Source organism: Halichoerus grypus, chromosome 10, assembly GCF_964656455.1.
Source record: "Halichoerus grypus chromosome 10, mHalGry1.hap1.1, whole genome shotgun sequence".
NCBI lineage: Eukaryota > Metazoa > Chordata > Mammalia > Carnivora > Phocidae > Halichoerus > Halichoerus grypus.
Genome location: NC_135721.1, coordinates 19989079 through 20011531, shown reverse-complemented (window position 1 = coordinate 20011531; position 22453 = coordinate 19989079). Strand labels below are relative to the sequence as shown.

Sequence of the window (22453 nt, the reverse complement as noted above, 5' to 3'; positions counted from 1 at the left end):
TTAAAGATTTTATTTATTTATTTGACAGAGAGAGACACAGCGAGAGAGGGAACACAAGCAGGGGCAGTGGGAGAGGGAGAAGCAGGCTTCCCGAGGAGCAGGGAGCCCGATGCGGGGCTCGATCCCAGGACCCTGGGATCATGACCTGAGCCGAAGGCAGACGCTTAATGACTGAGCCACCCAGGCGCCCCGTCTTTCTGAGGTCTTAACAAAGAGTCACAGCCTCAAACTTAAATTTGATCTTTACCCTGAAGCCATGTCTTACTTGGAGACTCTTGTGGGTTAGAGAGACCAGAAATACAAAACACTTTATTTTGTTTTGTTTTTTATTTATTATTATTATTGTTATTATTTGAGAGAGAGAGAGCATGCAAGTGCGAGCAGGGGGAGTGGCAAAGGGAGAAGGAAGAGAGTGAATCTCAAGCTGACTCCCCGCTGAGCGGGGAGCTCTTGATCCAGGACTCGATCTCACAACTCTGAGATCATGACCTGAGCTGAAATCAGGAGTCAGACGCTTAACCGACTGAGCCACCCAGGCGCCCCTGAACTTCTGGTTTCTTGCTGCCAGTGGCCTTGGTGATCTTCTGCACACTGAAGAGCACGGTCTCGCTCGAGGGCTGGCACTCGCCCACGGTGACAATGTTGTCAATATGGATGTCCCTGAAACAGGGGGGCAGGTGCATGGATATGTTCTTGTGGCGTTTCTCGAAGTAGCTGTACTTTAGGATGTGGTGGAGGTAGTCTCGGCGGGTGAAAAAGGTCCTTTGCATCTTCATCTTGGTCAACACACCAGATGGGATCTGCCTTCAGATGGAGACACTACCAGTAAAAGGGCATTTCTTGTCAGTACAGGTGTCCTCAGTGGCCTCCGTGGACATCTCAAAACCCAGACTGACGTTTCTTTAGTGTCACAGAGGCTTCTCATTGCCACTGTCTCCAAACAGGCCCCTCTTCTTATTTTGAAAGCTGGTCAGCTGCTTTTGGTAGGCATGCTCACTCTGAATGTCCGCCATCTTCCTGCCCCGCTGAGGAAAGGTCTGTAAGCTTCTCTAAGCAGAAATTTCCAGGTCTGTTTTTTATCCCACCTTTTATTTCATAGCCTAGTACGCAGTAAGTATTCATTAAATAGTAGCTGTTAGTGAGAAAGTCCTAGAAACACAGCGCAGGGCATGGTAGTTTGTGTGGGGTTGGCATGGAGTTCCTCCTTGCTGTTTCTCACCAAACACCCAAGTACTGCACAGGTTCTCAATCTCCTCAGGTCCATGACTTTTTCAGAGTTCTGAAGAGCCATGAAAGAATGCTGACTGGTGGGAATGTGGTTTAAGCTGTTAGTCTACATATAGCATAGTCTCCTCCTTCATAATCACACTTAACACCTGCATCCCAGCCAGGTGCAGACCCTCTGAGGCCCAACCCAAGCCCAAGGTCTCCCTCTCATCTCTTAAGGACACAGCTCTCATCACGTGTTCTGACCATGAGTCCTGGGTTTTGAGGAACTTGAAATCTAGTTGAGGAAGCAGAATGGGCACATACGAAAAAAACCCCAAACTACTTACTAATCAACATGTCAACAAAGGCAAAAATCAGTACACTACCACTGGGCCTGGCAGTGTAGGGGATACAACACCGAAGTGGTCAGGATGCAGTGAGGCTAGTTCTAATACACCGTCTCCTGGAGAAGGCGAAGTTTGTGTTGGATCTAGAAACGGTATGGTGCAGACAATAGAGGATGATCTAGTATGAGTGTCTGTGAAGGTCTGGGGTCAAATGAATGAGGTAGGAAATTAGCACTCGATGTGTGGCCGAGAGTAAGCAGATCCGGAGGCAGGAAACAAAAAAGGTTGGGAAGATAAGTGGAGTGACAGATACGCGTTTAAAAGCCTCAGCAAAGCAAACTGTACCCAGCGGGTGTCGTCTGAGTAGCTGAGGTTGCCTCTGTGGGTGCAGTTTGTTTCTGGAATTTTCCTCACCCTCCAGTGGTTTTGCATTCGGGGCCATTAAAGAAGGGAGAAATAGCGGAGGTGGGAGGCTGCTTGGCTCTCCCTGTGTTCCCCAGTTCCAACGGGTAACTTCTTTCCTCTCTGCAATTTGGGCTCTTTGCTCCTGCATCTTTGCAAGAAGTGGAAACATCCCAATGACAGAAAAAGGAGGAACTTTTCTGGGCACCCATGGTTCTAACCCATACTGGAAGCACCCTTAATAGGACATGAAATTAAGGCCCAGGGGCCCCTGGTGAGGCCCAGAGAGGCGCTCAGCAGCGGTGGACCCAGGCCCTAGAAGAATTCATGGTGGGGAACGAGAAGAGGCCGCCATGGGCTGAGATCTGAAATGCTGAGATGAGGAACATAAATGTGCGGAGGCACGGAGCAGGAGAGGTTAACCGCTAAACAAGGAGACCCGAGACCGGTGAGGGCGAGAAAAGACAGCGCAGCTCAGTACAGGTGACGAGGAAGCGCGTTCTTGTCCTGGGGCTCGCTGGGCTCACGCGTCCTTCTTTCTAGTTCTAGAGAGTTCTAGAGAGGGGCCCAGAAGTGGGGCGCAGAAGAGGAATGGGCATGCGTAGCTCTCTTCTCTTCCTTCCCTCCCATGGTCACAGGGACCCGAAAAACGTTCCAATGTCCAAGGCGACATTCTGGCATAGAAAGCAGCTCAGCACACCCGCCCCAGTCACCCACGCGGGAACAGCCGGGGGCGCACTCGGGCCCGTGTGGGCACTGGAGACCTGGTGGAGCTGTCTTCCTCCTTCCGCTGAGCTGGTCCACAGAGGCCTTTTGCCCTCTTCCTATAATCAGAACCTCTTCAGATAATTAACTTTAACAAATGGAGAAGCTCGGTGCTTCTCCATTTTGGCTACACATGGTATCACTTGCAGGCACTTTAAAAAAATTCAGTTCATCTAGGGTGGGCCTGAGACGGAGGGATTTCCTTTTTAATAATTAACTAATTAATTAATTTTAATTTAAATTCAATTAACATATAAGGTATTATTTGTTTCAGGGGTATAGGTCTGTGATTCATCAGTCTTATATAATACCCAGTGCTCATTACAACACATACAATACCCAGTGCTCATTATAACACATAGACGGAGGGATTTTTTTTTTTCTTTTTTTAAGATTATTTATTTATTTATTTGACAGAGAGAGACACAGCGAGAGAGAGAACACAAGCACGGGGAGTGGGAGAGGGAGAAGCAGGCTTCCCATGGAGCAGGGAGCCCGATGCGGGGCTCGATCCCAGGACCCTGGGACCATGACCTGAGCCGAAGGCAGACGCTTAACGACTGAGCCACCCAGGCGCCCCTGACGGAGGGATTTTTTAAAAAGCATACCAGGTGATTGGTATGCAGCCAGATTGAAAACAGCTGGATTTACTAATCTTGAGCCACTTTAGAAAGTTTAGTCCACACAGAATTTGTTGATCTTTTGAGGTGTCTGAAAATACCACATAAATAATTAGCCTTTGGGGACGTCTGGGTGGCTCAGTTGGTTGAGCGTCTGCCTTCGGCTCAGGTCATGATTCCGGGGTCTGGGATCGAGCCCCACATCAGGCTCCTTGCTTGGCAAGGAACCTGCTTCTCCCTCTGCCTGCCGCTCACTCCTGCTTGTGTTCTCTCTCTCTCTCTCTGGCAAATAAATAAATAAAATCTTAAAAAAAAATTAGCCTTTGGTATACCAGCAAAACCTAGGAGATACCTTCCCTTGGATTCTGTGGCCTCTGGGTTGCCTTCCTGGGGGAATTCTTTTTTTTCCCTATAGATTTTATTTATTTATGAGAGAGAGGGAGGGAGAGAGCAGGGGGAGGAGTGGAGGGAGAGAGACAAGCAGACTCCATGCTGAGTGTGGAGCCCGATGTGGGGCTCGATCTCAGGACCCTGAGACCATGACCTGAGCTGAAACCAAGAGTCGGATGCTTAACCGACTGAGCCACCCAGGCGCCCCTCCTGGGGGAATTCTCGAGGATCTTTAGTGTATCTTTTAGGCTCTGGCCTTCTGAGCTTTCCACAGTATGGCAGAATAGGAGATCCTCCTGTGACCATGAGCACGCAGAAAATACCCTAGTGGCTCAGTGTAGCTGTCTGTTTGGTCCAGTACAATCTTGAGCTTGACACCCAAGGACAGTTTTGTTGAGGAGCACAACTGCTGTCCATAATGTAAATCTCAGAAAGTTTCATTCGTAAGGTTTTCCACGCAATTTGTCACAGACTCTCAGACCTCACAAGACATTACGGAGGGTGAGACTACCCCTGTCTCAGTACTGTCTCTCTTCCTGGCAGTCCTGTCCCCACCCAGCCTCCCAGTCGGTCTCCTGGGCCATCTTCATTTCATGTTTGGACAAGACTGAGAACCAATGATTTTTGGGCAAGACTGAGAACCAATGATTCAGCCTCTGGGTGTGTGTGTGGGGGAAGGATTTCCACATTGCTACCCACAGGGCAAAATAGCAGTTCCTATTTATCTCTTCCAAATTTGCCTCTTTCAACCACCATCAGCCCCCTCCGACTGCTGGTATAGAAGATTCGGTGACCGCATCCTTCCGACTCTGTACGCCTTTGGCATATCACCTTTAAGCCCTGGTCTTCCTCTGAAGGCCAGTGTTTGGTTTTTGTCATCATGTAAAGAACGCTCTTTCTGCTTGTCATTTTAATTACCCTCTATCAAACCCTTTCCAGTCCTGTTATATCCTCTGTAAGTGCCAGAGAATAGAATGACACACAGTATAGTGTCCATTTACTATAATTCCATACAAGGATGGGATTGTGATATTTTGTGTCCAGGATTCTTATTTGCATGTCATCAGGGACTTTTGGTGGGAGGGGTGAAGGGCAGGGCAGTGGATTCATAACTTTAAGAAATGGTTTTCAGGTTCATTAAATTATTTCCCTTGAGCTGCTATTACCTTCTTGTTGCCCACAGATGCTCAGCAGGCAGGTGTCTGCCCTCCCACGCAGCTCGCTAACGTCCCTCTGCCGCTTTATTTCTACCACTGTAAGCTCACTACCTGGCCAGACTTGGTGTCACAGACGACCTTGGTGACTCCACTGTGTACCTCTTCCTCGGATCATTTATAACCATGGAAATTAAGACTTGGATGTTCAGACTGCAGAATGCAAATGGGACAGGTTCTAATAACAGATTTTGAAAAATATTCTTTCTTGTTTTCAAAAAAGTGCATATTCATTTAAGACTGTTGGAAAATATAAACAACTACAAAGAAAATTAAAAGCACTCCTAATCCTACCTCCCAGAGATAATCTCTGCTAATATTTTGGTTTCCATTCTTCCAGTCTTTTCTTCAGGAAGCACAACACACACACACACACCCCCCTATAAAACTCTTTCCCTCTATCTTTTTTTAACACAAACACCAAGAAGCAAAACGGTATGAATAATTGGCAATAATTGTCATTTGCCTAAGTGCTCTCCCAGCTTTCCTCCCACGGGGTAACTATTTTCTCAGAGTCTGTGTTTATTATTCCCTTGCTTTATAAAAGTGATTTTATAAATTGTTTGGGTTTACTTGATTTTAAGCTTTATAAAAATGGTATCATGCTCTAATCATACGTCTCTTGCTTTTCTTCACTCAAAAAACACATTGGTTCACTTTATCCATGCTGTGTTGTGTAGATAGAGTTCATTCGTTGTGACAGCTATTCAGTATTTCCGTTGTAGAGATGCACACGGTTTGTGTTCATTCGTCTCTTGCTGGTCACGTGGATTGTTCTTAGTATTTTGTCATTGTAAACATTGCTTGTACATGCGTCGAGAGTGTCTTTGGGGTGAAATCTTTGGCTATAAGTATGTTTCCAACTGATCAGCCTCCTGTCCGCCATTTGGAATCGTCAGACTTTAAAACTTTTGCCTTTCTGGTAGGTTTATAATATTGTAGTATTAATTTGCATTTTCCTGAATACTAATGAACTTGAGGATCTTTTCGTGCATTTACTTGCCATATGTGTTTACCTTCCTATAAAATGTCTGCTTATATTTTTGAAACTTTTCCGCTAGCGGTTGTTTGTCTCTCACAAATATTTTTTTTTTAAAGATTTTATTTATTTATTTGACAGAGAGAGACACAGCGAGAGAGGGAACACAAGCAGGGGGAATAGGAGAGGGAGAAGCAGGCTTCCCGTGGAGCCGGACCGTGGAATCATGACCCGAGCCGAAGGCAGACACTTAACCAACTGAGCCACCCAGGCGCCTATCTCAGAAATATTTTTAAGCAAAATTTGAATTGTACTCACATATCATTTTATACTCTTCTATGACATAAAACATTCTTTTAGGGGCGCCTGGGTGGCTCAGTCGTTAAGCGTCTGCCTTCGGTTCAGGTAATGATCCCGGGGCCCTGGGATCGAGCCCCGCATCGGGCTCCCTGCTCCGCGGGAAGCCTGCTTCTCCCTCTCCCACTCCCCCTGCTTGTGTTCCCTAACTGTGTCTCTCTCTGTCAAATAAATAAAATCTTAAAAAAAAATTCTTTTATACTATCATTTTCATGGCAGTGACATCTTCTATCTCATGGATATCTTGTAATTTAATCGAAGATTTATACCTGTTTTTTTTTTTCAATTTTAGTTTTCAGAAGTAATTCTGGTAAGATATCCTAATGCATAAATATAATTACACATCACTAAATGTTTTTGTCAAAGAAGCTTCAAGAATTTGGATTTCTGGGTCAAAGGATATCAACATTAAAAAATATTGATATATATTTCCAAATCATTTTACAGGTTCTATAATTTATATTTCTTCAAAAAACTCTTTAACACTGGATATTAAATATCAAATATTTTGCTAATTTGTAAATATTAGCAATAAAGATAATATTTTAAATTGTTTATTGGCCACTATGTTTCATCTTTTCCTGGTATTCTTTTTTTTCCAGCTTATAGTTTGCATTCAGCTGAAGGTATATCTAAGTACTATACATAAAATTTCTTGGTTTACTTCTTTCTCCCTCTTCATGTGGTTATGTCATTCATTTGACACACAATTGGGTTTATTTGTTTCTGTTTGCATCTAGTTACAGGTTTTTAATTTTTTCTTATGCTTGTTGGTTTAATTTTATTATGATTTTTAGTAGTTTTATTTATTTAAATAATCTCTACACTCCACATGGGGCTCAAACTCATGACCCCGAGATCAAGAGTTGCATGCTCCTCCGACTGAGCCAGCCAGGTGCCCCTTAATTTTATTTTTGAATGTATATAACATTAACATGTTTCCAAAGCCAAAACTACCCCAAAAGATATCCTCAAAATTGTCTCTCCCTCTCTTATCCTTTCTGCCTGTTCCCTCACCCAACATCTTATAGGCAACCAATTTCATTGTTTTCCGGTTTATTTTTCTTGTGATGATCTTTTACTAAAACAAGCAAATCCATTTTATTTTCTTATTTCTTATCTTTATTATACAAAAGGTAACATACTATACATTTGCTTTTGTACTTTGCTTTTCAAACTTAATAATATACTCGGGAAATTACTATGAATCAGTTCATAAAGATATTCCTCATTCCTTTTTATTGCTTCCTAGGAGTCAATTATAAGTTTATTCAACCAGTCTTCTCCGTTTGGACATTTAGGTAGCTTCCAATATTCTGCAAATACAAGTAATGGTACAAAGAAGAAGCGTACATATGTAGGTGTACATGTTATTTCTGGAGATATCTTTAGGACAAGTTCCTAGAAGTTGGAGAGCTAGGTTGAAAGGTAAATACACAGAGGCACCTGGGTGGCGCAGTCAGTTAAGATCTGACTCTTGGTTTTGGCTCAGGTTGTGATCTCAGAGTTGTGGTCTCAGGGTCATGATCTCAAGGTCATGAGATTGAGCCCTGCATCTGGCCCCGCACTCAGCATGGAGTCTGCTTAAAACTCTCTCTCCCTCTCCGTCTGCCCCTCCCTCCTCTCCCTGCCATTTCTCTCTCTCTCTCTCTCTCTCTCTCATAAATAATCTCAGAGGGGCGCCTGGGTGGCTCAGTCATTAAGCGTCTGCCTTCGGCTCAGGTCATGATCCCAGTGTCCTGGGATCAAGCCCCGCATCGGGCTCCCTGCTCCGCGGGAAGCCTGCTTCTCCCTCTCCCACTCCCCCTGCTTGTGTTCCCTCTCTTGCTGTGTCTCTCTCTGTCAAATAAATAAATAAAATCTTTAAAAAAAAAAATCTTATAAAAAAAAAGAAAGGTAAATGCACAGATTGTTCATTAGATATTGGTAAGTGCCACTCCAAAGGGGTTGTACTATTTCCCATTCTCTCTAGTAATATTTGTCTCCCCATAACCTCAGCAACAGAATGAGGCTGTGTATGGCTGGACAGTCGTCCCAACACCATAATAAAAAGTCCTTCTTTGTCTCAGCTGTTTGACTGCTTCTCATATACTAGAATTCATATGCAGTTGGACTGATTTCTGTACCTTCTACTTGGTTACCTTGGCTGCCTATTCATGTGCCAGAATCACACTGTTTTCAGTCAAGAGGCTCCATAGTGAGTTTTGATATTTATTAGAGCTAGCCTTCTCTCATATCTCTTTTCAGTGTTCCATTAGCTGTTCCTGAGTGTTTATTTTTCCACAAGAACTTTGGTATCAATTTGTCTAGTTCCAGAAAACAAGAAAAAAACTTGTTTCTATTTTGGGAGAATCATATTAAATTTATAAATTAACATAAGGAAAACTGTCATCTTAATGATGTTGAGCTCTTTTAACCAAAACCAAAGGATGTCTCCTTCAAGTATACTTTTGTGTCTTTCAGGATCGTCTTATAGTTTTCTTTTTTCAAAGAACCAGATTTATTGAGACATAATTCATATACCTTTCAATTCATCCATTTAAAGCATACCATTCAGTGGTTTTAGTATAATCACAGACTTGTGAACTCATCACCACAATCATTTTAGAACATTTTCATCAACTCAAAAAGTAATCCCATACCTGTCAGCAGTTCTTTCCTAATCCCTCCAACCCCTCCAGCCAACTACCAACCACCAACCTACTTTCCGTCTCTGTCGATTTGTCTATTCTGTATATCCCATATAAATAGAATCACATAATATTTGGTCTTATGTGGCTGGCTTCTTTCACTTGGCATGTTTTCAAGTTTCTTCCATGTTATAGCATGTGCTGCATTCTGTCTTGTTTTTGTTTTTTAAGAGAAAGAGAGTGTGCATGTATGCGCCGGGTTGGGTGGGTGGGAGAGGGAGTGGGAGAGGGAGAGGAAGAGAGAATCCTAAGCAGGCTCCACGCCCAGCACAGAGCCCAAGGTGGGGCTCAATTTCACGAGCCTGAGATCATGACCTGAGCAGAAATCAAGAGCTGGCCGCTTAGCTGACTGAGCCACCCAGGTGCCCCTGCTCTGTTCTTTTTTATTGCTAAATACTATTCCATCGTATGGGTGGGTGTACCACATTTTGTTTATCCATTCATCAGGTGATGGAGTTTGGGGTCTTTTTCACTTTTTGGCTGTTATGAATAAGACTGTGAACATTTGTGTATAGGTTGTTGTGTGGGCATATATTTTCAAGTTTCTTGGGGTATATACCTAGAAATAGAATTGTTAGGGCATATGATAATGTTATTTTAATATTCCAAGGACTGCCAAGCTGTTTTCTGAAACAGTTGCACATTTTTACATTCCCACCAGCTATGTATCAAGGTTCCAGTTTTTTCACATCCTCACCAACACTTGCTATTGTCTGTGATTTTGTTGGGAGCCATCCTAGTGGGAGTGAAGTGGTATCTCATGTTTTTGATCTACATTCCACTAAGAGCTCATTATGTTGAACATCTTTACACGTGCTTATTGGCCAGATATATATATCTTCTTGGAAGAAAAGTCTGTTCAAATCCTTTTCTTATTTTTCAGCTGAGTTATCTGTGTTATAATTGTGTTGTTCATATATTCCCAATATAAGTCCTTTAGCATATATATTATTTGGAAATATTTAATCCCATCCTGTAGGCTGTCTTTGCATTGTTTATGGTGTCATTTGATGCACAAAGGTATTTAATTTTGATAAAGTCAAATTTATCTACTTTTTCTTTTGTCATTTGTGCTTATGTGTGTATCTAAAGAGGCTTTGCCAAGGTAACAAAGATTTACACTATGTTTTCTTCTAAGAGTTGTACAGTTTTAGCCTTTATACTTAGGTTGTTGAAGTCCTACTCAGTACTGAATGTGACTATATTTGAAGATAGGGTCTTGAAAGAGATAATTATATTAAAATGAGGTCATTAGGGGGCACCTGGCTGGCTCAGTTGGAGGAGCATGCGACTCTTGATCTTGGGTTCATGAGTTCGAGTCCCACATTGGGTGTAGAGATTACTAATAAATACATAAGTAAGTAAATAAATAATAAAAAAAATAAAATGAGGTCATTAGGGTGGGCCCTACCTCACTATGACTAGTATCCCTAGGACAGACACTCACAGTATACAGTGAAGACCATGTGAAGACACAGGGAGGAGAAGGCTATCTAAAAGCCAAGGAGAGAGGCCTCAGAAGAAACCAATCCTTCTGGCACTTTCATATTGGACTTTTAGCCTCCAGAACTGTGAGGAAATAAATTTCTATTCTTTATTTTTTTTTTAAAGATTTTATTTATTTATTTGTCAGAGAGAGAGAGAGAGCAAGTACACAAGCAGGGGGAGCAGCAGGGCAGAGGGAGAAGCAGGCTTCCTGCTGAGCAGGGAGCCCTATGCGGGGCTTGATCCAAGGACCCTGGGATCATGACCTGAGTCAAAGGCAGATGCTTAACCGACTAAGCCACCCAGGTGTCCCATAAATTTCTATTCTTTAGGTCAGTCTGCGGTACTTTGTTATGGTAGGTCTAGCAGACTAATATAAAACCCTACTTGGTAACTGAATGTTATTTTCTTCTTTTATTTTATTTTATTTTAATTTAATTTTATTTATTTGACAGAAAGAGACACAGCGAGAGAGGGAACACAAGCAGGGGGAATGGGAGAGGGAGAAGCAGGCTTCCCGCGGAGCCGGGAGCCCGATGCGGGGCTTGATCCAGGACCCTGGGATCATAATCTGAGCCGAAGGCAGACGCCCAATGACTGAGCCACCCGGGTGCCCCAGTATGTTATTTTCTTAAATCATATGGGTCTTGTGCTTTTTTGGGAGAAATAACTTTCTCTATTTCTTTTCCTCTAGTATAGGAGTGACAAACTGCAACTCATGGGTCAAATCAATTTGGCTGCCTATTTTTTTTTTTGAAGATTTTATTTATTTGTTTTAGAGAGAGAAGGGGCAGAGGGTGAGGGAGAAAAGCAGACTCCCTGCTGTGCAGGGAGCCCAATGTGGGGCTTGATCTCTCCACCCTGAAATCAGAACCTGAGCCAAAACCAAGAGTCAGACGCTTAACCAACTGAGCCACCCCGGCGACCCTGGCTGCCTGTTTTTGTAAATGCAGTTTATTTGGGACAAAGCCACACTCACTTCTTTGTATATATCTATGGAGGCTTTTTGCTTCAATGGCAGAGTTGAATATTAGATCTGCAAACCCCAAACATTCGCTATCTGGTGCTTTAGAAAAAAATGTGCTGACCCCTGCTTTAGTAAATACTTAGGATGGGCTTATATGCATTTTATTCTTTGAGTTCTTGCATTTTAAAAAGAGGGTTTGTTTTTATTTTTCTTCTATAGAGTTCAATGCTTGAAAAACAATGTGGATGGGTGGATACAAAATCCCTTAGCTTGCATTTTCTTTGCTTGAGTTTTTAGAAAATGCTGCATCACTATTGCCTTGCTTTGCTCTTGAGAAGTCTGATGCCAGATATTTTGGTTACCAGATTCCATAACAATCTACCTTGAAAAGTAACGGTTTAAGGTGAGAACTATTTTGATTATAATTTCACAATTTTGGGGGTCAGGAATTTGGGTGGGGTTTGGCTGGATTATTCTTCTGTTCCACATAGCTTCAACTGGGGTCACTCAGTGGTACCCAGCTGATGGATGAACTGATATAGAGCATTCATGATGACTTCACTCACATTGGCTAAGGCCAGCTAGCCTCTCTTCCTCTCTATGCCATCTCAGAGCCTCTCCACAGGGAGTTAGATTTTTTAAAAAAGATTTACTTATTTTATTTTAGAGAGACAGAGAGACACTGCATGAGTGGGAGGGGTGAGGGGAGGGGGAGAGAGAATCACAAGCAGACTCCACGCTGAGCGCAGAACCAGATGCGGGGCTCCATCCCAGGACCCTGAGATCAAGACCTGAGCCGAAACAAAGAGTCGGACGCTTAACCAACTGTGTCACCCAGGTGCCCATGGGAGTTAGATATTTCATATTGTGGCTCAGGGCTTCAAGAGCAAGTGTTCTCAAAGACCCAGGTGGATTCTTAAGACTTTTATGACCTAGGCTTGGACGTCCCGTATACATCACACATTCTGTTGGTCAAGCAATTCACTTGGGCCAGCCTGGATCAAAGGGAGGGACAAAGAATTTGCAGACATCTTTAATGTACTGCAGCCCCATGTCCTTACCTTTTTAAGTAATTTGAACTTTTTGCACTGAGGCTTTGAAAAATTCTTATTTTTGTCTAATAGTTTTAAGAGGCTGGCTCTTAGAATTGATCATTTTGTGATGATTTCCCCAAGTACACTGGGGCTCTTTCATTATATAGGTTTACATTTTCTTATTTCCAGAAAGTTTCATTATATGTGGAACTTCAGCTGCACCTATGTTGGACGTTCTTTGCTTGTACTCAAATGACATTCCAAACTGAGACAGAAATAAGCACAAAGGTATTGAAGCAAGGGAAAGTAGGAATATTGCAGGAGTTTGGTTGGGATGTGTGTGGGAAGTGACAAAAGAGGGAGTGGGGAGATGGACAAGGGCTAGATAAATGGAAGGTCTTGTGTGCTATGCTGAGCAGTGACATACACAGGCAGCACATTCTGGAAAGTTTTTTCTGACATGCAGTATGGAATATGGAATGGAAGGAATGAGACCATCAACAGGATTGTTAAGTGAGGTGGGGATGGGAAGGAAGGAGTCAAGGATGACTCCCAGGTTTCTGAACTGGGCAACTGAGTGGACAGTGATGCTAAAGACTTTTAGACACGTAGAGCTTTGTAGTGTCTGTAGGGCATCCAGGTGGAGAAGTCCAGCAGGCTTTGTGTCTGTGGAGCTCAGATGAGTGGTCTGAGCCAGATAACACACTTGGGAGATGCTGGTATATGTGGCAGATGAAAACAGGGAGTGGATGGAAGAGGTCAAGAGGGGTGAGGAGGTGAGTCATGTCGTGAAGGCTCAGGAGAGGTCAAGAGGGGTGAGGAGGTGAGTCATGTCGTGAAGGCCAAGGGAGTTTCAAAAAGAGTAGGGTGCTTTGTGTCGTCAAATGCCACCAGGAGCTCAGTAATACAAGGACTCAAAAACAGCCTGTGGCATTTAGCATTAAGCAAGCCCTTAATGACTGAGCGGTGCAGTGACGTGGTGGGGACAGAAGTTACAGAACCATGGGTTGATGAGGGAGAAGCTGCTGAGTTGGCAGAGAGGAGTGCAAACTACTTTCAGGATGTTTGTGAAGGAAAATACAGACAGGGACCAAGCAGTACCTAGAACACAATGCAGAGGGACAGAGGTGTTTCTTTTTCTTGAGGACAAGAAAAGCTCAAACATGGCAGATGGTGAAGGAAAAGGTACAAGTGGTTGATAATTTTGGGAGTGAGAGCTGGGGCATGATCGAAATATGTTTGAAAGGAGTTTTCTGAGGGTGTGGGAAGTGATGAGGTACAGAATGGCGCAGGAGAGATGCTAATACAAGTGTACTTAATTTCCAGAATAGTTTATTCTAGTCTAGCTCACGTACTGAAATTACCTCGGTTTCAATCGATAGGGCAAATATAGCAAACAATATCGACATATTTATTTTATCTCATTTACACATCTTTTCTCCAAAGGGTAGGATCAATGTTTTACCCTTTCAAAGCCTCCCACATAGTTGGTGCTCAGTAAGTGGTAAATGAATAAACAAGATGTCTCTTGCCTGTATTCTGAGTATCTCAGCATATTCAGAACACAGTCAAGACCCTGCATACACGTGAAAAATTCTTCTAAGCGTGCAAAAGAGTCCCAAAATTCATGTGTGAAAGGTGATGTCCTTTTTTTGAGGAACCTGTTTACCCGCACTGAGCAAAGTTGGTTACCAGCATTTTCTTCACCATAGGAGTTTAAAAATAGGAAAATGAGAGGAGGAGGAAGAGGATGTTCTAAAGGCAGGCAGGCCGACAGACAGCAGGAGGAGGCGCGATCTGCCTTACCATAAGGTGCCAGAAAGCAGTGAAAACCAGACGCAAAGCATACAGGCTTGGGGGCTCTTCGCTTAGGGACTTCCATCCCGCACTCACACAGCAATTGTCCTTAAAGGACTGCTGATCTGGGCCTTAAGAAATGGCGAGAAAAACGATCCTTTGAACCATCACCAAAAAAAAAAAAAAAAGCATAGCTGTTCCTAATTTCGAATCATCTCCTATGTTTCACACAGTTTGGAAAGGATTCTATCAGAAATGGATAATATTAAAACAAAAGAGCTGATGCTGAGATGGTGAACCTGGGTCCCCTCAGTTCCCTTGTCCAGGCTGTTTACCTAGCCTGGATGCACTCCTTTTTTTCTCCTAGAACGTCTTTCTTTTTCTTCCTTCCAGGCGCAACACAAATGCCACCTCTTCCAGGAACCCCTCCACACGGTCCAGGCGGAAGTAATCTCTTCCTCCTCTGCCCTCCCATAGCATCTCCTTGTGGCTTGGCTTTGCATGGGTCACCAGGCCGGGTTGTTTACATGGCTGCTTTTGCACTAAATTATGCGCACCTCGAGACCAGGGGCCGTGACCGTGACGGAGTACCTACCCAGCACCTGGTACAGCGCTAGGCGCGGAGTCGGTGCTCCGTAAGCGCTCGCTGAGTTGAATCAATTTGGAAAAATCCCTCAGGGCAAGATCTCTTGCTCGAGGCGCGGATGAATGATTCAAGGGTGGTTTTTTGCATTCTTTACCTTATAGTCACGGCGCGCCGAGTATCCAGCTGCCCGGCACATACCTGTGGAATTGAAACGCACCTCCGCCGCCCGCCGCCAGCGTGCGGGACCAGCCCGAAGGGGGCAGGTTTCCCCCGCGCGTCCGCACGCCGGCCGGGGAGCTGGTGTGGGGGGGGCCCGGGTCCTGCTCGGCCGCAGGGGGCGGGGTTCAGAGGGAACTCGGCCCGCTTGCCCGCCCCTCCTCCGCGCGGCGGAAGCCCCGCCCCCGGCCGCGCGCTCGCGCAGGCGGCGCGTGCCCGCCCCCCGCCCAGCGCCCTCGCGCCCTCGCGCCCTCGCGCCGGGGGCGGGCTTGCTGCGCGTGCCGGGCGGGGAAACTGCGCGAGCCGGGCGCCTGAGAACGTTCCCCGCGGGGGCGGCTCCGGGGCCTGAGCGGGTGCCGCCGCTACCTCAGCCGCCGGGGCCGGGCGGGAGGAGGCGGAGGAGGCTGCGGCCGCCCGAGACCTTCTCGACGTCCCCAGCTCCGGCCGGGAAGTGAGTGAGGTGGGGGTTCGCGGCGGCGGCCGCGGGCTGCAGGAGAGGAGCAGGGTGCTGGAGCCTCGCGCCCGCGAGGAGCGGGAAGGAGCCCGCGCAGCGCCGGGACCTCGGGAGCCTGCGGGGGTGCAGGGCCGGGAGCGGCGGGGACGGGGCTCCGGGAGCCGGGGCCGCTGCACCGCGCGCGCTGCGAGGGGAGACGGTGCCGCGCGCCCGGCCCTGGAGGGGCGAGCGGAGGGGATGGAGCGGAGCCCCGGGCCGGCGCTGCCGGGCTCTGAGTGCCGGGCCGGGGAGGGGGGGGTCTCCGGGGTCCCGAGCGCACCGTGGCCGCAGGGCGCGGGGCCGGGGTGCGGGCGCCGGGCTGATGCTGCTGAAGCCCGGCTCGCTGGGAGGAGGCTGTGCGTTAGGTGCTGTAAGGGGCGAAGGAGGCAGGTCCTGGCAGAGGGCAGGTGAGGCAGTTAGGCCCTGGCAGAGGGAAGGGAATGTATTTCAGATCACCCCCAAACACTGCTTGCCGAGGCTCCTAACAGTGAACCTGTGCACCGAGGTCACCTTTGAAAGGAAGGTGTCCTGCGAGGAGGGAGGATGGAGCTAACAAATGCTTGCTGTTAAATTCCTGTGCCAGGCCTTGGGATTAGGAAGACCTTCCAGCATTTCTAGCAGACGTTTATTGATTAGCTACCTTGGGTTAGAGAACCGCGGTCAGCACTGGGGCCACAAAATAGTGTAAAACACAACCGTAATTTGCTATTTAGGTGCTGACAATTTGGTAGTGAAGGTATGCGTGTAGAATACAAAGTGGCATTGGATTTCGCCTCATACTTCATTCACTTTAGGTCTTTTCCCAGTGTTGGGAAATTGGAGCCATAAATTGCTTGGTTTGGGGATAAAGCAGAAGAGTCAGAGGAGCTTGTGGGGGAGATTTGGGAGAGTTTTGAAGGCAGTTCTGCCTAACATTTAAAGGGGAAGAAGGGAAGAAGAAATTTGGAAAGAGAAAGGAAGTTCCCTTCCTTCCCTCCTCGAATTAAGCTCCGTGACTATCACTGCTAAATCCTCAATGACAAGAACAGTGCCTGGCCCACAGCAGTCAGGCAAAAAATAGTTACTGCATGAATGAATGAACCAAGCAAGGTTTTGCTGTATTTTACACACAGCAGTATTAATTATTTTGGTATTAGGGATGGCTGATGGACTTCCTCTGTTCCTGAAATATTTTTTCTTTTCTTCTCCTTTTTCTTCTTCTTCTTTTTTATTTTCTTGTCTTGTAAGGTAACCCAGGTTTCTAGGTCTGGGAATTTAAAGCAATGGCCAGGGTGATGGAGTGGTGATGTTTTGGGGCCACCCTGCCACTTCTTTATTGCATATTGGCCATCAGGAGCTTACTTCTTGGGACATTGCTTCAAATCATCCAATTCTGGACCTTCTCTTTTCTATCACTCGAGGAAGAAGAGTACTTTTGTCTAGGCAACATTTTTTTTCTCTTTTATCCTGGTTCTTGGATCTTCCATCTGCAGTAAGAGACTATCTCTGCTCTTTTGTAAGGGCTGCAGTTCTACCTGTTGTCTGCCATGGTTGGATTTCTGGGCTCTCCAGCTCCCAGCTGCTGTTTCAGTGCCCGGGGTTGCAGTGCCTGTTGGATTACTTTGTCTGCCAAATTAAAACTTGACCTTTTACGAGTTCTATGAGGATTTTTATCATACATAAGTGGAATTACCTTTGGAGAGGGTTACGTAGGTGAAGTTGTGCTAGCAAGGTTTTGAGTGTTCCCTACCCATGAGACAGATTTTCTACTAAAACCAATAGAATGCCAAGTTACCTTTTATTTTATGACTTTTTTTCTTTTTTTTTTTTTATTTTATGACTTTAATAGAAATCTTTTAAGGGCCCTTGTGCCCACGTATAAAAAACAAGGGTAATACATTTTTTTAAAAAGATTTTATTTATTTATTTGAGAGAGAGAGTGAGAGAGAGAGAGCACAAGAGGGGGTAAGGTCAGAGGGAGAAGCAGACTCCCCGACAAGCAGGGAGCCCGATGCGGGACTCGATCCCGGAACTCCGGGATCGTGACCTGAGCCGAAGGCAGTCGCTTAACCAACTGAGCCACCCAGGCGCCCAAAAAAACAAGGGTAATATTAATCCAGATTTGGTCTCGTGCTGTAAGCCTTGAAGAACTAAGTTCATTTCTCTTTCGTTTCAGAGTACAACCAGCAGGAGTCCATCAGTTCTTGTTTTGGGGTACCCTAGTCCTGTTATTTTGGGTGCCTTATTCCAGGTTCTCCCAGTGATATTATAATATATCCGTATGTTTATATTTCTTTTAAAATCAACTTTATGGATGTGCAGTTGACATACAATAAAATACCCAAATGCCTGTGTACAGTTGGATGAGTTTTGAAAAATATATATACTTTGTAACCACTATCCCAATCAGGATGTAGAAATTTTGGGGTGCCTGGGTGGCTCAGTTGTTAAGCGTCTGCCTTCGGCTCAGGTCATGGTCCCAGGGTCCTGGGATCAAGCCCCACATTGGGCTACCTGCTCAGCGGGAAGCCTAATTCTCCCTCTCCCACTCCCCCTGCTTGTGTACCCTCTCTCGCTGTGTCTCTCTCTGTCAAATAAATAAATAAAATCTTAAAAAAAAAAAAAAAGAAATTTACATCATCCCCGAAAATTCCCTCATGCTGATTTATACTCCATCCCCTCTCATTTACTTCTAGTTAGACAAGCATCAGGGCTGTGGTGTCTAGTTGTGCAGGATGTATATCGCCCACCTTTAGGGGGTGCCATTCCTAGCAGAATCCCTGCAGATGTACCTCCTGGGGTTGTCTCATGCACAGTCTGTGGGGTTGTGTACTGCAGCTCTGCAAATGGCTCATGAACACACACTTATAAAATACTCAAATAGTACAGACTGAATAAATGCCCCCTTGGTCCACTCCCTTTTCTACTGAAATTGCAGTTATCAGTTTGTTGTTATCCTTCCAGACCTTTGCATTTTCATCTATGTATAGGTAATCCCGAAAAAAAGCAGAATTTCCCTCCACCCCTAAGTTATTGACATGATACTGTACATTGTTCTGCAACATTTTTTTCCCCCCTACCAAAATGTCTGAGATCTTTCCATGTTGGAACATAGGTATCTACCTGATTTTTCTTGACTACTACATGATCTCTTATGTGGTATGTGTATTGTACTATAGTTTATTTAACCGTTTCCTCATTAAGGGCCATTTAAGCTCTTTGCTGTTTCAGACATTGCTGCAGTGAATGAAAGAAGTAGAATTGCAAAGGGGGTGCACATTTTAAATTTTAATTCAGGGAGATTAACCATGGAACTTGATCTGGTTCATTTTTTTTTTTTTTTTTAATACTAGGTAATGTTCAATTGTGTAGACTTAAATCACCTTTTTCATTCTTCATTCACTGAGGGACAGACAGTTGTGTTACTTTGGATGCTAATTCTTTGATGGATATATGTGTTGCAGATGCATCCTGCTAGTTGAGGCTTGCCTTTCCCCTTGGTTAGCAGTGTCTTTGTACGCAAGTTTAAAATTTTAATGTGTATTTATGAAAAAATTTCCCTTAAATTAAAAAAAAAGGTTGTGTTGAGTCTAGTTTTTTGCTTTTGTTTCTCTTTTTAAAGATTTATTTGTTTGAGAGAGAGAGAGCAAGCACGAGCTGGGGCAGAGGGAGAGGGAGATGGACAAGGACAAGCCGACTCCCCGCTGAGCAGGTAGCCCGACATGGGACTCAGTGTCAGGATCCCAAGATCATGTCTTGAGCCGAAGTCAGATGCTTAACCAACTGAGCCAACCAGGTGCCCCTGTGTGTGTCTGGTTCAAGTAAATTTTCTCTACCCCAGCGTATGAATGATATATTTCTGTATTTTCTTCCAAAATGAAAAAAGGGGTGCTTGGCTGGCTCAGTTGGAAGAGTGTGCCACTCTTGATCTGGGGTTGTGAGTTTGAGTACCACATTGGGTGTAGAGATGGCTTAAATAAATAAAACTTAAAAAATTTTAAATTAAAAAAAGTTTTGCTTTCTTTTTTTTTTTTTTAAAGATTTTATTTATTTGACAGTGAGAGATACAGCGAGAGAGGGAACACAAGCAGGGGGAGTGGGAGAGGAAGAAGCAGGCTTCCCAAGGAGCAGGGAGCCCAGTGTGGGGCTCGATCCCAGGACCCCGGGATCATGACCTGAGCCGAAGGCAGACGCTTAACGACTGAGCCACCCAGGCGCCCCCAAAAAAGTTTTGCTTTCCATGTGGAATTTCTATGTGGTGTAATGAAGAGAGACTTTTTTTTTCCCCCAATTCGATAATGAAGACTTTTTTTTCCACTTCGGATAACCAGTTTTTCAGCACCTTTTCTCATTTTTTTCAATTGTAAAATATACATGAAATATAGTTGACCATTTTAGCCATTTGTAAGTGTACATTTGTGGTATTAAGTACCTTCATATTGTTGTGTAACCATCACCACTGTCTATCTCCAGAACTTTTTCATCTTCCCCCACCTGAAACTCTGTACCCACTAAACACCGATTCCTTATTTTCACCTCCCTTCAGCCCCTGGCAGCCACCATTCTGCTTTCTGTCTCTATGAATGTGACTACTCCAGGTACCTCATATAAGTGGAATCATACAATATTTGCCCGTTTGTCTGGCTATTTCACTTAGCATGTCTTTGGAGTTCATTTATATTGTAGCATGTGTCGGGATTTCCTTCCTTTTTTAAGGCTAAATACTCTTCCATTTTATGTATATACACATTTGTTTATTTATTCATCTATCAGTGGACACAGATTGTTTCTACCTTTTGCCTATTGTGAATAATGCTGTTATGAACATGGTGTTCAAGTCCCTGTTTTCAGTTCTTTTGTGTATATACACAGAAGTGGAACTATCCATGATATTTTTTTTTTTTTAAAGGTTTTTGTTTATTTATTTCAGAGAGAGAGAGAGAGCACAAGCAGGGGGAGCAGGAGAGGGAGAAGCAGACTCCCCACCGAGCAGGGAGCCCGGGATCATGACCCAAGCCGAAGGCAGACGCCCAACCCACTGAACCACCCAGGCGCCCCGTCCATGATATTTAAAAAAAAATTATGTACATGACTGAATATGACCAAAATGGGTAGATAGTAGAGAGTATATACCCCTTCTTCTCCACCTGCAGTTTCTCCTGTTACTAACATCTTGTTTTAGTGTAGTACCTTTGTTATAACTGATGAATCAATGTTGATACATTATTATTAATTTAAGTTCATAGTTAGGCTTCTCTTTGTGTCCTTTGTGTTTTGTGGATTTTGACAAATGCAAAGTGTCATGCATCATTAATGTCAGCACATGACATTTCATGTAATGTTATTGCACTATTGTCAGAATAATTTCATTGCCCTAAAAATCCCGTGTTCCATCTACGCATTCCTTCCTCCCTCCTCCTGAGCTCCTGATAACTACTGATTATTTTACTGTGTCTATAGTTTTGCCTTTTCCAGAATGACATATGGTTGGAAATCATACAGTATTGTAGTCTTTCAGACTGTTCTCTTTCACTTAGCAATATGCATTTAAAGTTCCTCTATGTCTTTTCTTGGCTTGATTGTTTGTTTGTTTGTTTGTTTCTTCTTTTAAATTCTAGTTAACATACAGTTCAATATTGGGTTCAGGAGTAGAGTTCAGTGGTTCATCACTTACATAGAGCACCCAGTGCTCATCATGGCAAGTGCCCTCCCTAATACCCATGCCCCCTCTTTCCCATCCCCCACACACCTCCCTCCATCAACCCTCAGTTTGTTCTCTGTAGTTAAGAGTATCTCATGATTTGTTTCCCTCTCTCTCTTTTCCCTGCCCCCCGTATGTTCATCCATTTTGTTTCTTAAATTCCACATGAGTGAAATCATATGGTACTCGTCTTTCTCTGATTTATTTTGCTTAGCATAATACACTCTTAACTCCATCCATGTCATTGCAAATGGCAAGATTTCATTCTTTTTTTTTTTTTTTTAAAAGATTTTATTTATTTATTTGAGAGAGAGAGAATGAGACAGAGCAAGCACATGAGAGGGGGGAGAGTCAGAGGGAGAAGCAGACCCCCTGCTGAGCAGGGAGCCCGATGTGGGACTCGATCCCGGGACTCCAGGATCATGACCTGAGCCGAAGGCAGTCGCTTAACCAACTGAGCCACCCAGGCGCCCAAGATTTCATTCTTTTTGATGGCTGAGTGGTATTCCAATATATATACCACATCTTTATCCATTCATCAGTCGATGGACATTTGGGCTCTTTCCATAGTTTGGCTATTATTGATAATGCTGCTGTAAACATCGGGGTAACTTACTTGTTTTTATTGTTAAATAATATTCCAGTACCAGTTTGTTTATCCATTCACCTATTGAAGGACATCTTGGTTACTTCCAGTTTTGGGCAATTATGAGTGAAATGTCTAAATATTCATGTTCAGGTTTTTGTTTGGATACAGGTTTTCAACTCTTTTCAGTAAATACATAGGAGCATTTTTGCTGGATTGCATGTTAAGAGTTTAGCTTTATAAGAAACTGCCTAACTGCCTTCCGAAGTGGCTGTGCAATTTTGCATTCCCATTAATTAAAGAAATGTATATCCTCGCACCCTAAATGTACTTAAAAAATAAGTCTTTGTCAGACTGTTCTCTAAAATTAAACTTCATCTGGAATGAATTCTTATTCTAATTGTTGCTCTTGTTGGCCATCTTTCTTAGCATTATATTTCTTTATGTCTTTTGAAGTTTTGTTTACAGACTCATTCGAGTGTGAGTGCTTTTGATTTTATTTCCCTTATTTCTGTGCTCACCCTTCTCTGTGAGATATTTCAGGTGTTCCCATTGACTTTTTGGACAATAGTCAAGAAGTCAGGTATAATAATGGTGGGTCAGGGGGTCCTACTCTTTGAGATAATTGGGTCTATT

The 22453-nt window shown here is 44.2% G+C and overlaps 1 protein-coding gene and 1 pseudogene across 15 annotated transcripts in view; one reads left to right on the top strand and one right to left on the bottom strand.

Moving 5' to 3' along the window:
* The window catches only part of DTNB (dystrobrevin beta), a 256744-nt gene that overhangs the window by 11950 nt on the left and 222341 nt on the right, over positions 1-22453 (top strand). For 2 of the 15 annotated variants that reach the window (XM_036110241.2, XM_078056058.1), the window contains exon 1: positions 15320-15509. The exons of 12 other annotated variants lie outside the window; for them this stretch is intronic. The gene's annotated coding sequence lies outside the window, so the exon portion shown is untranslated. Of the gene's footprint in view, positions 1-15319; positions 15519-22453 lie in introns of those variants that run through there. One more of the 15 variants, XM_078056059.1, reaches the window with a different exon arrangement.
* On the bottom strand, positions 360-1419 carry LOC118525014 (small ribosomal subunit protein uS17 pseudogene; annotated as a pseudogene).